This window comes from Thermobia domestica, chromosome 2 (assembly GCF_964235325.1).
Source record: "Thermobia domestica chromosome 2, izTheDome1.hap1.1, whole genome shotgun sequence".
Taxonomy (NCBI): domain Eukaryota; kingdom Metazoa; phylum Arthropoda; class Insecta; order Zygentoma; family Lepismatidae; genus Thermobia; species Thermobia domestica.
The window spans coordinates 109039292-109051662 of NC_137455.1; positions in this window are offsets into that span (position 1 = coordinate 109039292).

The window sequence follows — 12371 nt, forward strand, 5'->3', positions numbered from 1 at the left end:
TTTGCTGGCAAGAATTCGTCGTATTCGGCCCGAATATCGCGAAATCGGCAGTTGGACTCTTTTGGACGATAATGCACCATCACATCGTTCGCGACTTGTAACTGAATTTTTGGTCAAAAATCACATTATTCGGTTGCATCATCCGCCCTATTCACCAGATCTCGCTCCGTGCGATTTCTATCTGTTCCCGAAACTGCATTTGGCGATGAAAGGAAAGTGGCACGCATCGATTGATGCCATTGAGAAGGCGACGACCGCCGTCCTAAAGACCATTCCAATAAAGGACATGGAGAAGTCGTTTGACAACTTGTTGGAGCGTGCAAATATGTGTATCGATGCAGAAGGGGAATACATTGATTAATAAAAATGATTTGTTCCAAAATGTACATTGCTTTTTTGTCTTTTTAAAACGTTCGGTTTCTTTTGGAATGGAGGGTGTAAGTGTTACAATTATACATTAAAGTAATCAATTTATAATGTACAAACTGGACATGTAACAGTCCTGGCATTTGAACCAGTTTATGCATTATGTAGGGCTGGTAAAACATAGGACTCATAAAGATCATCTTCTGCATATCCGCTGTTTGGTTCTTGATTTACGATTTGGGCTTGATGGAACACTTCCTTATACTATTCAACAGCATCTGAGTCGAGGAAAGGAAACAAATTCCGTACGTATCGTTCTTTGGCTCCGCACGTCTACTCTGTAGTAAGATTGACAGCAGGGCATCTTCAGTGTTGGGTAAGTTACTTGTAAAAATGTAACGCGTTACAAGTTACTTTACTTTCCCTTAAAACGTAACGCGTTACTTTTAGGTTCGAAACTTTGAATATGTGAAAAAATCTTATTACTTCAATTTTTCGTACTATTATTACTACCGCTATTATTATTATTATTATTATTATTATTATTATTATTATTATTATTATTATTATTATTATTATTATTATTATTATTATTATTATTATTATTATTATTATTATTACATGTTCTAAATCAGTTTATGAAAAAGCAAGGACAAATTTTTACTTGACAGCTACAGTATATGAACATTTTCATATAATGCAACATTGACTAAAATGCCATACTGCGTTACTCGTAGCGATGGGGACGAGCGAGTTCGAGCCAGTTTTCTTTGAAATTCGATTCGACTAGAAGCAGACATCTTTGAGCTCGACCCGAGAACTCGGCTTGAAAATTTTCTCCAACTCGACTCGAAGTCGGATCGAGTTTCGAGTCGAGTCCAGTCAAATCCGGTGTGTAGTTTCGAGTACTCTTTTCAAGTACCTTACATAGACAGCATAATTATTATCAATGATACTACTACTACTACGTATATAAACATGAAAGATAGGCGGTTTGTATTTGAATACTAAAAAACTAGTTGATTGCCAACCTCGGTAGTCATGAAGTCTAGGAGGCAAGGGCATTGTAAACGAGCTTCTGAATTTGGATTGAGGGTTTAGGTTGAGTATTCGGGCACGAGCCAAACATTGTTAAATTTTATAGGCCAATAAAACTGCTCGGTCCGGGTTTAGAATTGTCAACGACTCGAGCAGCTCGGCTCACAGCTCATTCACTATCGACCCGAACCGAGAAGTAAGCCAAGCCAATAGCTCACCCAACGACTCGGCTCAGTTGAGCCGAATCGAGCAGATGGCTCATCCCAACCAAGCCAGCTCGAGCCGATAGTTCACCCCAAGCGAGCCGACTCGAGCCATCGGCTTAGTTGAGCCGAGCCGAGCTGAGCTTGTTATAAATAAATCTCTTGCGGACTCACTATCGAGACGAGACAAGATGCGAGCAGTGTCCGCTCTCGTAAGCAACACTAAAAAAATGAAATCTTTAGTTTTACGTCCCACGATTATGCCGGTTAGGCTAAAGGAGACGGTGGTGATGAGAAAGCAACACTAAAAGTATACCATATTACTGCTTAGCTTACATTTTTCATGGCTTTCGCTTTCCAATGTAATCAGGGCACCATTTCAAAACGAGTTAAAACAAGCTGACCGAGCGAGCCATTTATCAAACTCGACTCGACTCGAAACTCGACGTCAAAAACAGTGAATCGGCTCGGAACTCTACTCGAGAATATTACTTTTGACTCGACTCGAAACTCGACTTGAATTCGAGTTGAGTTTTAGCTTAACTCGTGCCCATCCCTATCCGTTAGAAAAAATGTCTGCTTATTATTATTCTGCTAAACTAATTATACAATAATAACAGTGTTGTTATGTAAAATTTAAAATACAGAATATAGGGAAGCATTACACTACAACTAAAAAAAATGAGAACACAGAACTGTGGGTGAATGGAAACTTGTCAGTAACTAAAATCGATACATGCTTTTTAAAGCTAGTTGTTCCACACTCTATAATCAATGTTACTTTAGGATACGCAAACTGATCTAAAAGAATTCTAATATAACATACCATCAAGGGCACCCATGTTGTGGTTTCCAAGGGAGGGCAAGTGTAAGCGACATTTCAAATGTAGTCTCAAATTTTGAGGTAATTATTGTAAAATATCTATTAGGTTTTCGATCTTCCGAAGTACAATTTCCTCTAAAGGGGGCAATCGCCCCACCTTGGCCCCCCTGATGGGCGCCCTTCCATACCATCATCATTACATCAATAAAGTAGGTCTGCCCATCATAGTCCACAGTTTATTCATATGAACCCCTTACTGTATACTGTTAATTATGGCACCCTAGTGTTGATAAATATTTCCAGCAGGGGTACAGTCCGCGGCTTAGAAATTGTTACCAAAATTGTAAGTCTTAATTAATAACAACCTCTTGCCCCGTTTTCTTATGCAATCCAGAAATACATTCCTCAGTTTCAATTCCCGATGGGAGAACCTTTGAAATATTAAATGTCCTCGATGTATTTGTGTTCGTGTCCCTGTCGTTCAACGTTACTGGAAATAAATGTAAAACGAGAATAACCGAATATAACAGAGTAAGTTCGAAGATACTTTCGGTCTTTTTTTTTTTTTAAAAAATTAAACTTAAATTCTCTGGACTATAGTATTTTATCATCACCGAAATCAGTGTTTCATCGTTAATAAAATATTGCAATCGTAAACGTTTGCAATTTGTTATATATACTAGTGTTTCTTGACTCATACTTAGAAGAGCAGTTTTAGGGTAGTGGCTTGAGCAGTCATTTCGTGAGTCAGGGGTCCGCGCTTTGAGTCCCTCCGACGAAATTCAGAAATATTTTATAATTTACAAAGTTGATATTTCTGATGTATAATAACATAAAACATAGTCAGTTTCTGTCGCTGTTACAAGTTAGAGTTGAAACGACTTCCTTCACAGGGGGAAAACTAACATGACGTCACAGTCTACACTCTGATTCCTACTGTCTGAAACGGCGTGTTTCGCAAACAATTCATGAATATAAAACGGTCATCCTTAAGGTCCATTATGAGTCATAAATTTGTCTGAAACGACATTCTGAAATTGTTTCTACGTTCTTCCACTCTTACTACTAATAATAATAATATTTCCGTTCGTCATTTTCAAACACGTTCCATATATTCGTTTAACCAAAATTGGTAAATACGAACTATTTTTTTGTATATATATTTTGTTAAAATATCAATATAACGCAAACATAATCCAATGTCTTTTACCCAAAAAAAGGGAGCTACTATGAATCGTGATGGAGATAAATCCTACTTAGTTTCTGTTAAGGCATCCGAAAGTTCGATTTTCATATTGATCAGTAGCTGACACCTTCTTTCCCTCCCCTCTTTTCCTTCCAAAGTATCTCTTATACGGCAATTCAACCTTATAGAGGGTCCAACAAATTTCTTTTGATTTTTCTTAACTCCAGTATGCTTATTTGCATTGGAATAAGACGTAATATTTAGGTCTCAAATATTCAGTAATAATAATAATAATAATAATAATAATAATAATAATAATAATAATAATAATAATAATAATAATAATAATAATAATAATAATAATAATAATAATAATAATAGTATTAAAAGTTTTAAAGTAGGTCTAAAATTTGGAAAAACTTACTTAAACGTAGGGATTTCGGAGAAGGGTTTCCGTACCTTCAAGATACACCTCTGCAACTACCCACATTTTAAACAAAACTCCACTAACATTTCATGTAGAAATTGTTCTACTGTATGTTTTAAGAAAAATAACTGTAATAGAAATAATTCAATATCACTCAACAGTAAGGCATATAATATATTAATTTTTAGGATATGCAGAGGTAGGTATAAACGCTTTGCTAAAAAAAATACCTACACAGACCATAATTCAATGAGCTGTAAAATACAAAGTAACAAAAAGCTTATAAGATTCCGTCTACAGAGCAATTGTTACTTAAACAATGGACATGCACTATTTCGAGAATCGTAACAAGACGAGAAATGTTTACGATACTTTTCATCTCGTCTCGATTCTCATCTCTAAAGCGACATGATAATTTGATTTACCTTTATTCCGTGTCGGATGTAAAATGTTAATTCTCATCTTGTTTTGTTTGTTTTAGAAACAAGATGAGAAATTTCTCTTCTCGTGGGAAACATTAAACAAAACAAATATTCTTGCCAAATGTCACGTTTCTGCTTATAACGGTATGACCGGAGCGATAATTAGCTCCTAGCTTTTAATCTTCTACGAGATAATAAGTATTATTATTACTATTATTATACCTGAAGATTTGATAGTTCATGTATTGAAACATCCGAGTATTCAAATATCTGAATATAATAAAACGTGTCATCGTCGATCAATCGCCATCAAAAATCCTAAAGTAAAAAAGTGCCTGATACGGATTCGAACCACGAACACCAAGATTACTAATCGAGTGCTTTGAGCACTCAACCACGATCACTACGTTGTAAATAAATCGTCTTTAGTTTTGTTACGTTAGGTTTCTTTGCCTCCGCTTGCAAAGTTGTATGTTGTATTTCTTCGTTTCAGAACGTCTTTCTTATTTATTTTATGATGATATAAGTGAATAATCTTCGGCAAAGTTTATATTAATAACTTGAGTTGTTCTTAAACCTTTGGTTCACAGATTTGTTTCTTCTCCACACGAAACTACAGATATGACAAATTTAATTCTCATACTTTGCACTTGCTTTCAAAGCAGTCACCATTAAGTAGTAAAGCATTTTTTTCCCGTCAGGATTAATGAATTTTATAACGAAACACGTGAAGAAATGAGTTAAATGAAGGATGGAAGAGTTGATATCAAAGTTGAGTACTGTAAGCTAAGGAAAAGCATGTAATAACGTCTCGTATTTGAAAATAATGTCAGCTACTCTTAATTCACTAACGTATTAAATTTGGTTCAAGCTTGAAGATCTGGAATGCACGAACACAGTGTAACTAAAAGAAAAACGCAACAAGAATGGACGAGATTCAAAGGTAGGACCACCAACAGAAGAATCCCGTTTACTGACCCCTCATCTAACAAGCCAACACGTTTTATAAGTTATAAATTGGCATGCAAATGATACCATTATACGTTTGTGCAATCAATGTTTTGCTCTTTTTCTCTTCAAAAACGTAACATATATACGACGATTCGTTTCGTTTTCCATTAGAGCTTTGAAAGATGATTTGTGTTTGAGGATAGGATCTTTCGTCTCATTTAAAAAAACAGTTCTAACAAATACAACTGAATTCACACACCAGTAAAAAAAAATCTCGTACTACCTTAGAAAATATTCCTAAAAGGGCGAAACTGTATCATGCACCCGGCGTAACTAACGGGAGTGTGGTGAGGAAGTCCTACAGCGAAAAGGGGCCCAGTGAAGTTTCGTAATTCCACTTTGGAGGTTTTTATATAATTTCACACTTTTTCCGCAATGTCTAAAATGCAACTACTTTAGCCTTAGATGAAAAAGAAGTTGTGAAGGAGCTATAGACTGTGAAGTCTACTGAAAAGATTTATCACGTCCTTGCAGCAACAACTTTACGTTTTCGGACAGTAATGAAGAACAAGATTGATTGAAAGTTTACCATAGAATGAAATAGCTAAAGATCTAATTTTATATAACTCTCATTAATAGTAATGTTCCGTATTTGTTAAGACGCCTATTCTTTTATAACTTTACCTGTGATGCATGGGGTCCTTGGTTCGATCCCCACTAGCGCCGAATGAACTTTATTATGGACAAACACTGTGTGCATGAGTTTTCTCAAGTTTTTGCCGTTTCCTCCCACTTCTTCATTCCACGATTTCATTCATTTCTCAGCATCAATATCACCATTAGCGTAATAGGGAAGTAAAACTTAAACGTGAGACGTAAAACTTAAATATTTCATTTCATTTTTCTTTTACAACTGTATCTCACTTTTCCTGTGACGAGAGCAACATCTAAGCGAGCATTCAGTGAATTAAATCACTAAAACCTATATTCATAGCACAATTGTGCAGATGAATTTGAGCCCTTTGGCAATTTTTACCATGGAAAGCAAAAAAAGGCAATACATTGATATCGAAAAAGTAGTTAACCAATTCCTTTCCTACAAAGATCACGTGTACACTTATTTTTCAAATGGTAATTTATAATTATACTTACGTTGGTTGAAATTTCTCCATAGTTATGAGGGCGAGACACTGAAACCACCCCTACCAAGAGGTGAAGATGGCATGTAAAAGACGTCAAATACGAACGATATTAGTGTCGAATTCATGTGCAAAGATGAATGGTGACACTGTGGATGCTGTGTAAGTCCAAATCAAGCCTTGGTTGGCATAGAGTTGACAATGGGAGAGTGATAGGCAAAAAGAATCGAAAATATCCTATATTTGTGTCGAATGGATAGTTTTCGGAATTACTGAAATAAAACGTGATATTTCAGATGTGGATATGTCCAAGGTTGACCCTATTGGCATGATGTCATAGGGGGAGCCAGTGAAGAATTCAGAACTGTTCCTTTTTAGTGCGTTTCAATACACTGCGGGTGAAAAGTAATAATGCACAAATACTGATATAACACTCGGAATTACTGGAGGTATAACTTCTGGAGAAACCTTACTAACTACTCGCGCTCTAAAATTTTCACTGCTTTGCAGGGGCGTAGACAAGGCTTTTTGAGGGCATGTTTTACTAAAATGTCTCTCATCATCTCTAAAATTAGATATAATTTACAGAAAAGTAGGGATTTCGTGGAGCAGGAGCTCTGAATTGCCAAGGCCTGCATTCTGTGTATGTCCCTGCTGCTCTGAATTGTCATAAGCTCCTCTTCAAATGTAAGACGTAAAATGTAATTAAGAAAAGTATAACATAGAATACAATATATATAGAAAATATGTTATTATAAATAAGAAATACAGTAGAAAATAATTATAAAACATAATGTTGAACGACAAGCTTTTTTCAAAACAATCATACTTGAATGTAAAATATACTTTTAAAACAATTTTCCATTTATGCAAGGCTACAAACAAGTGAGGAGTGCCACCTGGTAGCCACTATTCAACTCTTCGAACCAGAAAACTATGAATTTAACACAATACTTTTCATTTTCTATTATTATTATTATTATTTTTTTTTTACTTATAACCCCTTTCCCTCCCTGGAATGGTTTCAGTGTCTTAGACCCCACAGTAAATTGTTGTGATGGTAATTTATACGTATAGTAAACTCGTTTGAAATTCCTCCAAGAATCAATGTTGCACTGTACGTTTTTTCTGAGTCAAACTTTCTAAATATATATATACATACATTCCAGTAAAAACTGAATTTTGTATTAACGCCTGCCTGTCCTCGTTGTGCAAACATTCATGATGATATGCCGTAGGGAAATGAGTTACATTAAGGTTGTAAGATTTAATATCAAGTTTGAAATACTGCAAGTTAAAGAAACGCATGTAATAACAAATATCATATTTGAAAATAATTTCGAATTAAACTAGCTGTGACTACATTACTTCAAAATTGAACTTGTGCAATGCACAGTATGAGCCTAGCTCAAAGAAAATAATCAATAAGAATGGTCTTGATTCGAAGCTCGGACCATACAAGTAGGAGTAACTTACATTAACCATTCACCTAACAATGGCGCACAGGGTTTGGCACTACTTTATCAGATGGTTCTATCAAATGTAACCTAATTAACACAATAGTAACAAATTTTTCTGCTCTAAAAAGTGTTCTGATCAAGGAGAAGTTCATTATGCACATTGTAACTAAGTTACAAATGGTTTATATCCTATCAGAACGGCGCATCCACCAAGTCAACTTTTGGAATATTCCATTAAGTTAGCTTTCAATGTAGCTAAAGGAAACCTATGTGCATGAGCACAGAGTTTTCCGTAGCAGAATGGATAAAGTCATGGTTTGATAACTATAAGGTTCGCGGTTCGAAACCCGTCTCAGAAGCTTCAGATTTTTTAAATTCTTAATTCCTCAGTTCTCAAGATCTTTATCTCCATTTGTAATCATCTGATGTTCTCAAAAGTGTTCTCTACCTTAATTCGATAACTGCCTAATGTGATCCTCGCAGTTTGAAACCTTCCCTTCTTCTGTATCACAAAATCACATTTTTTTGTCATAATACGAATGCTGTCCGATCATTTTTCCCCAGTTCTAAATCTGTGTATATAAATCATTCCTCTCTGTCTCCATATTTCAATCTCTCTCTCTCTCTGCCTGTCTCTCTCAATGTCGCCCAGGAACTCATATGGCTTGAGATCAAACCTTTGACTCTTGAAACCAAATGTAAGCTCTCTAGCAATGTGATTAGGTAACTCTATAGGTTTGTTGCTAAAAGCAGCGTCATTTTAGATTTTATTCGGGGGGGGGGGTAGTCTCCGCCGACATTTTTTTTTCACTTTTTTATTTGTGTATTACTATATGTTTGCTCAAACAATATGTATTTATGAGGCTCAAGGGAGAAGAAATTACACCCTCCTGTCCTGCCGAAATGACGCTCTTGGAACATTTGCTTGCAATTACTGAAAAGAAATGAAATGAATCATTGAATAACACTCATTTCTGTCAGTAGATATTCTCGAGCTCTGTGCGTACATTGCAGACTTTAGGGACACAAAACTTGCTGCCGTTATTGGCAATTTCCATAGATTTCTTAGGGAGCATCTTACTAGCTTGCAGTCTTTAAAGAAGGGAAAGAATGAAACTAAAGGTATTAATGAAGCTATGGGAGGATTGTATGACTTTAAAAAAGAAAAGTAGACCCTTTAAAGTTATTTCAGAACAAACGAATGTAAAAGTCTATTTTAGAGCTATAACATTATAAACTTGATTCTTTTTTTTTTTCGTCTGAATGAAAAGAATGTACTACGTCACACACACTGCTTTAGACAAGGAGAGGTGGAGGAGAGGAGGAGTTGAAGTTGGATCGTACTAGAAGAAACTAATCGATTGAGACATGTATTTCTGGATGCATAAGAAAACGGGGCAAGAGTTTGTTATTAATTTGGACTTAGAATTTTTGTAACAATTTCTATGCCGCGAACTGTACACGCTTGTAAGAAAATCCGCCCTTGTGTCCGTTCTAACGTGTTAGTAAAACCTAATCTCACAAGTAAAAGACAGCTACATATTTTTTCATGCTCGACCCTACCCATAGGAACTAAATACACGTTTCTGATTGGTTGCAGTTAGCGATCGTCCAAACCGCTTGGTGCATGTATAGTGTATTGTACTAATAGAAGAAAATTGTCACTTTGTGTGTTGATAAAAATAAAAATATAATTAGGTTTGAATTACATTTAGTAAGAACATGAGTCATATTTTTTTTCAAGTGCTACCTTTTTAAAAAAATATGCATGGTCACAAGGAAGCGGGTGAGGTTCGAAATTGGACCACCCGAGTGTGACGTAATGTCACGTGATATTATCATGGGGTAAAGGTGCAAAAAAAAAAAAAAACGAGCCCTACGGAGCTTCTAACCCCCTTCGCTCGCTGCCGCTCGCTCAGCTATGTTTCCTGACTTAACTAACTCACTTTTAATGCATTATATATTACGTAGAAGGGTAAATGAATATTATTTTTGTCTTATTTTAATGGTAAAATTGTTACGAAAATTCAAAACAATATAAAAACTTTCCTTCGACTGTGTTTGAACCCATGCTAAAAACGATTGTCATTAATAACACGTTACGATAGCACACTCGGACAAAGGACCGACAGCAAATGGCATTTCAATATTGCTGTATGTAAGCTACATGGCAAGAAACAGATAATTTCAACCAATCAGAACCACGTATTTAACTCCTATGGCTAGAGTCGAGCTTGATTAAACAAATGCTAGACAGCTGATTGTTTGCCTGATAAGGGACCAATTCCATATCATCTTGCAGAGTTCTCGTAACGTAAAAAATACAAAAATCCCTTATTATCTAATCACAACCAGGCACGTAGCCAGGATTTTGTGAAGGTGGGGGGGGGAGTCCATGACATGAAATACTGTGGTTGTCACACCAGGGGGCTCGATCATTCTAAACTATTTTACTGGAACATATACCGGTTCGTTTAGCCAGGATTTCGTAACGGGGGGAGGGGGCATGACATAAAACACTGAAGGCCCAATCAATCTAAACTACTTTACTATCAACATATATTGGTTTGTTAGGGCGATAAAATGAGGATATGTTGATAAGTATTTTAATAACAAACTACGAAGAAATCTCGAGCAAAATTAAAAAAAAAAAAAAAAAAGTGTTGAAAATGATTTTACAATATTTACGTTCTTCCTCTGTTCATTCAAATATAACAATTTTCCTTTCATTACGACCTCAACTATTACAAAAAGTACATATTCACTATTATAAAAATTACACTCATGTCCAAAATAATTGTCGCATATCTATGACTGTATTCTTGTAAGAATATAATTTGATAATGATTTTGCAGGGTACTTTTAATACTGATACCATGTGTATAATCGAGAAATGTATAGACCCTATTTGTGGTAAATTTCATAGGAAAAGAATTATAAATACGAAAATTAGAGTGAGTAAAACGAAATGTTGCTAAATGGACAAGAAAGTTTTATTTTTGTTTTATTGTTCTTATTTCCTGCTCTTTTGACAAAATTGTCCACTTTGCCAATTATACACATACTAACATTGTAAGAAGTACCGGGCCAATTCGTTATCAAATTATACTCCTACAACAACATATTTATAGACATGCGACAATAATTTTAGACATGAGTGTAAAAACTCAATAGTGTCTTGTAAAATATTTTACAATATCTGCGTTCCTTTCTCTGTTGACATACTTTCTTTTCACATAACTTTCTTTTCACATACATTTTTGTTTTTATTACTCCTTCAACTACTGTCTGTTCCAAATGACAGATTAAAGGAATAGTAGAAAATTGTTTTTGAAAGAACGTGTTTGATAGTGCAAGGATGCAATGAGGAAAAATTATGATAAAAGGCGGATTTTCATGTGTCCTTTACCTCCGTGAGTTGCGAGCGACTGTGCTAAACAGCCAATGAAATCACGCATCGGAGATGGCGCGCTACACTCGCGTCAGAGTAGAAATTTGTTCAATTCTGACGGAAGTAGCGCGCGTACACTATTGTATTCACTGACTAACATGGCGGAGGTAAGAACAACGTTTGAAGAACTGCTCGTAGAACAAGTAAGAGAAAACAAAATTTGGACAACCTTAAGTATCCGAAATACAAGGATTCAGTATTAAGGACAAAAACATGCCATCAAATTGCTGAAAATATTGGTATCGATGGTTAGTACTTTTATATTTGTGTAATTAATTAGTTGTATTACCGGGAACAATAGATAGTTCATACAATAACTGGTATGTACAAATTATCAATCCCTATATAAAATAAAAGCAATGTAATTTGAAACATGCTTTAGTATGATTTATAAATACTTTTATTTGTTTTATAAAATTTATCCGGATCGGATTTTAATTCAAAGAAAAGGTTCCTGTATATTCCGTATTCTCGTCGAAGCTGGAAAATGGGGTGAACCCACCACATTTTCCTAACATACTTCTGACGGCGGCGTTTTGAAATATAATATATTCCAGCTAAAACGATAGCTCTCCTTCGGGAATCCATTATCACAAACTAAAGTCGCAAACTTTCTATTTTACGCATGCGCATTAGCTAACGAGTAGTAATTTGGCGCAATACACGCACGGATGTATGAGAACGAAAATAATTTACGATGAATACGCTACATGTGATGCTTCCGTTCTAACGCGGGCATGAAAATCCGCCTAAAAATGTCCACGCTGTTACACAACCGGCATTATGCTTCCAGAAGCTTGAAATCTCCCTGACTAGTAGCAGAAATTTTAAGAATTGCGTAACTTCCGGAAATTTCAAATTCCCTGACTCTTCCAGAATATCCCACTCACCTCGCCATCATGCAT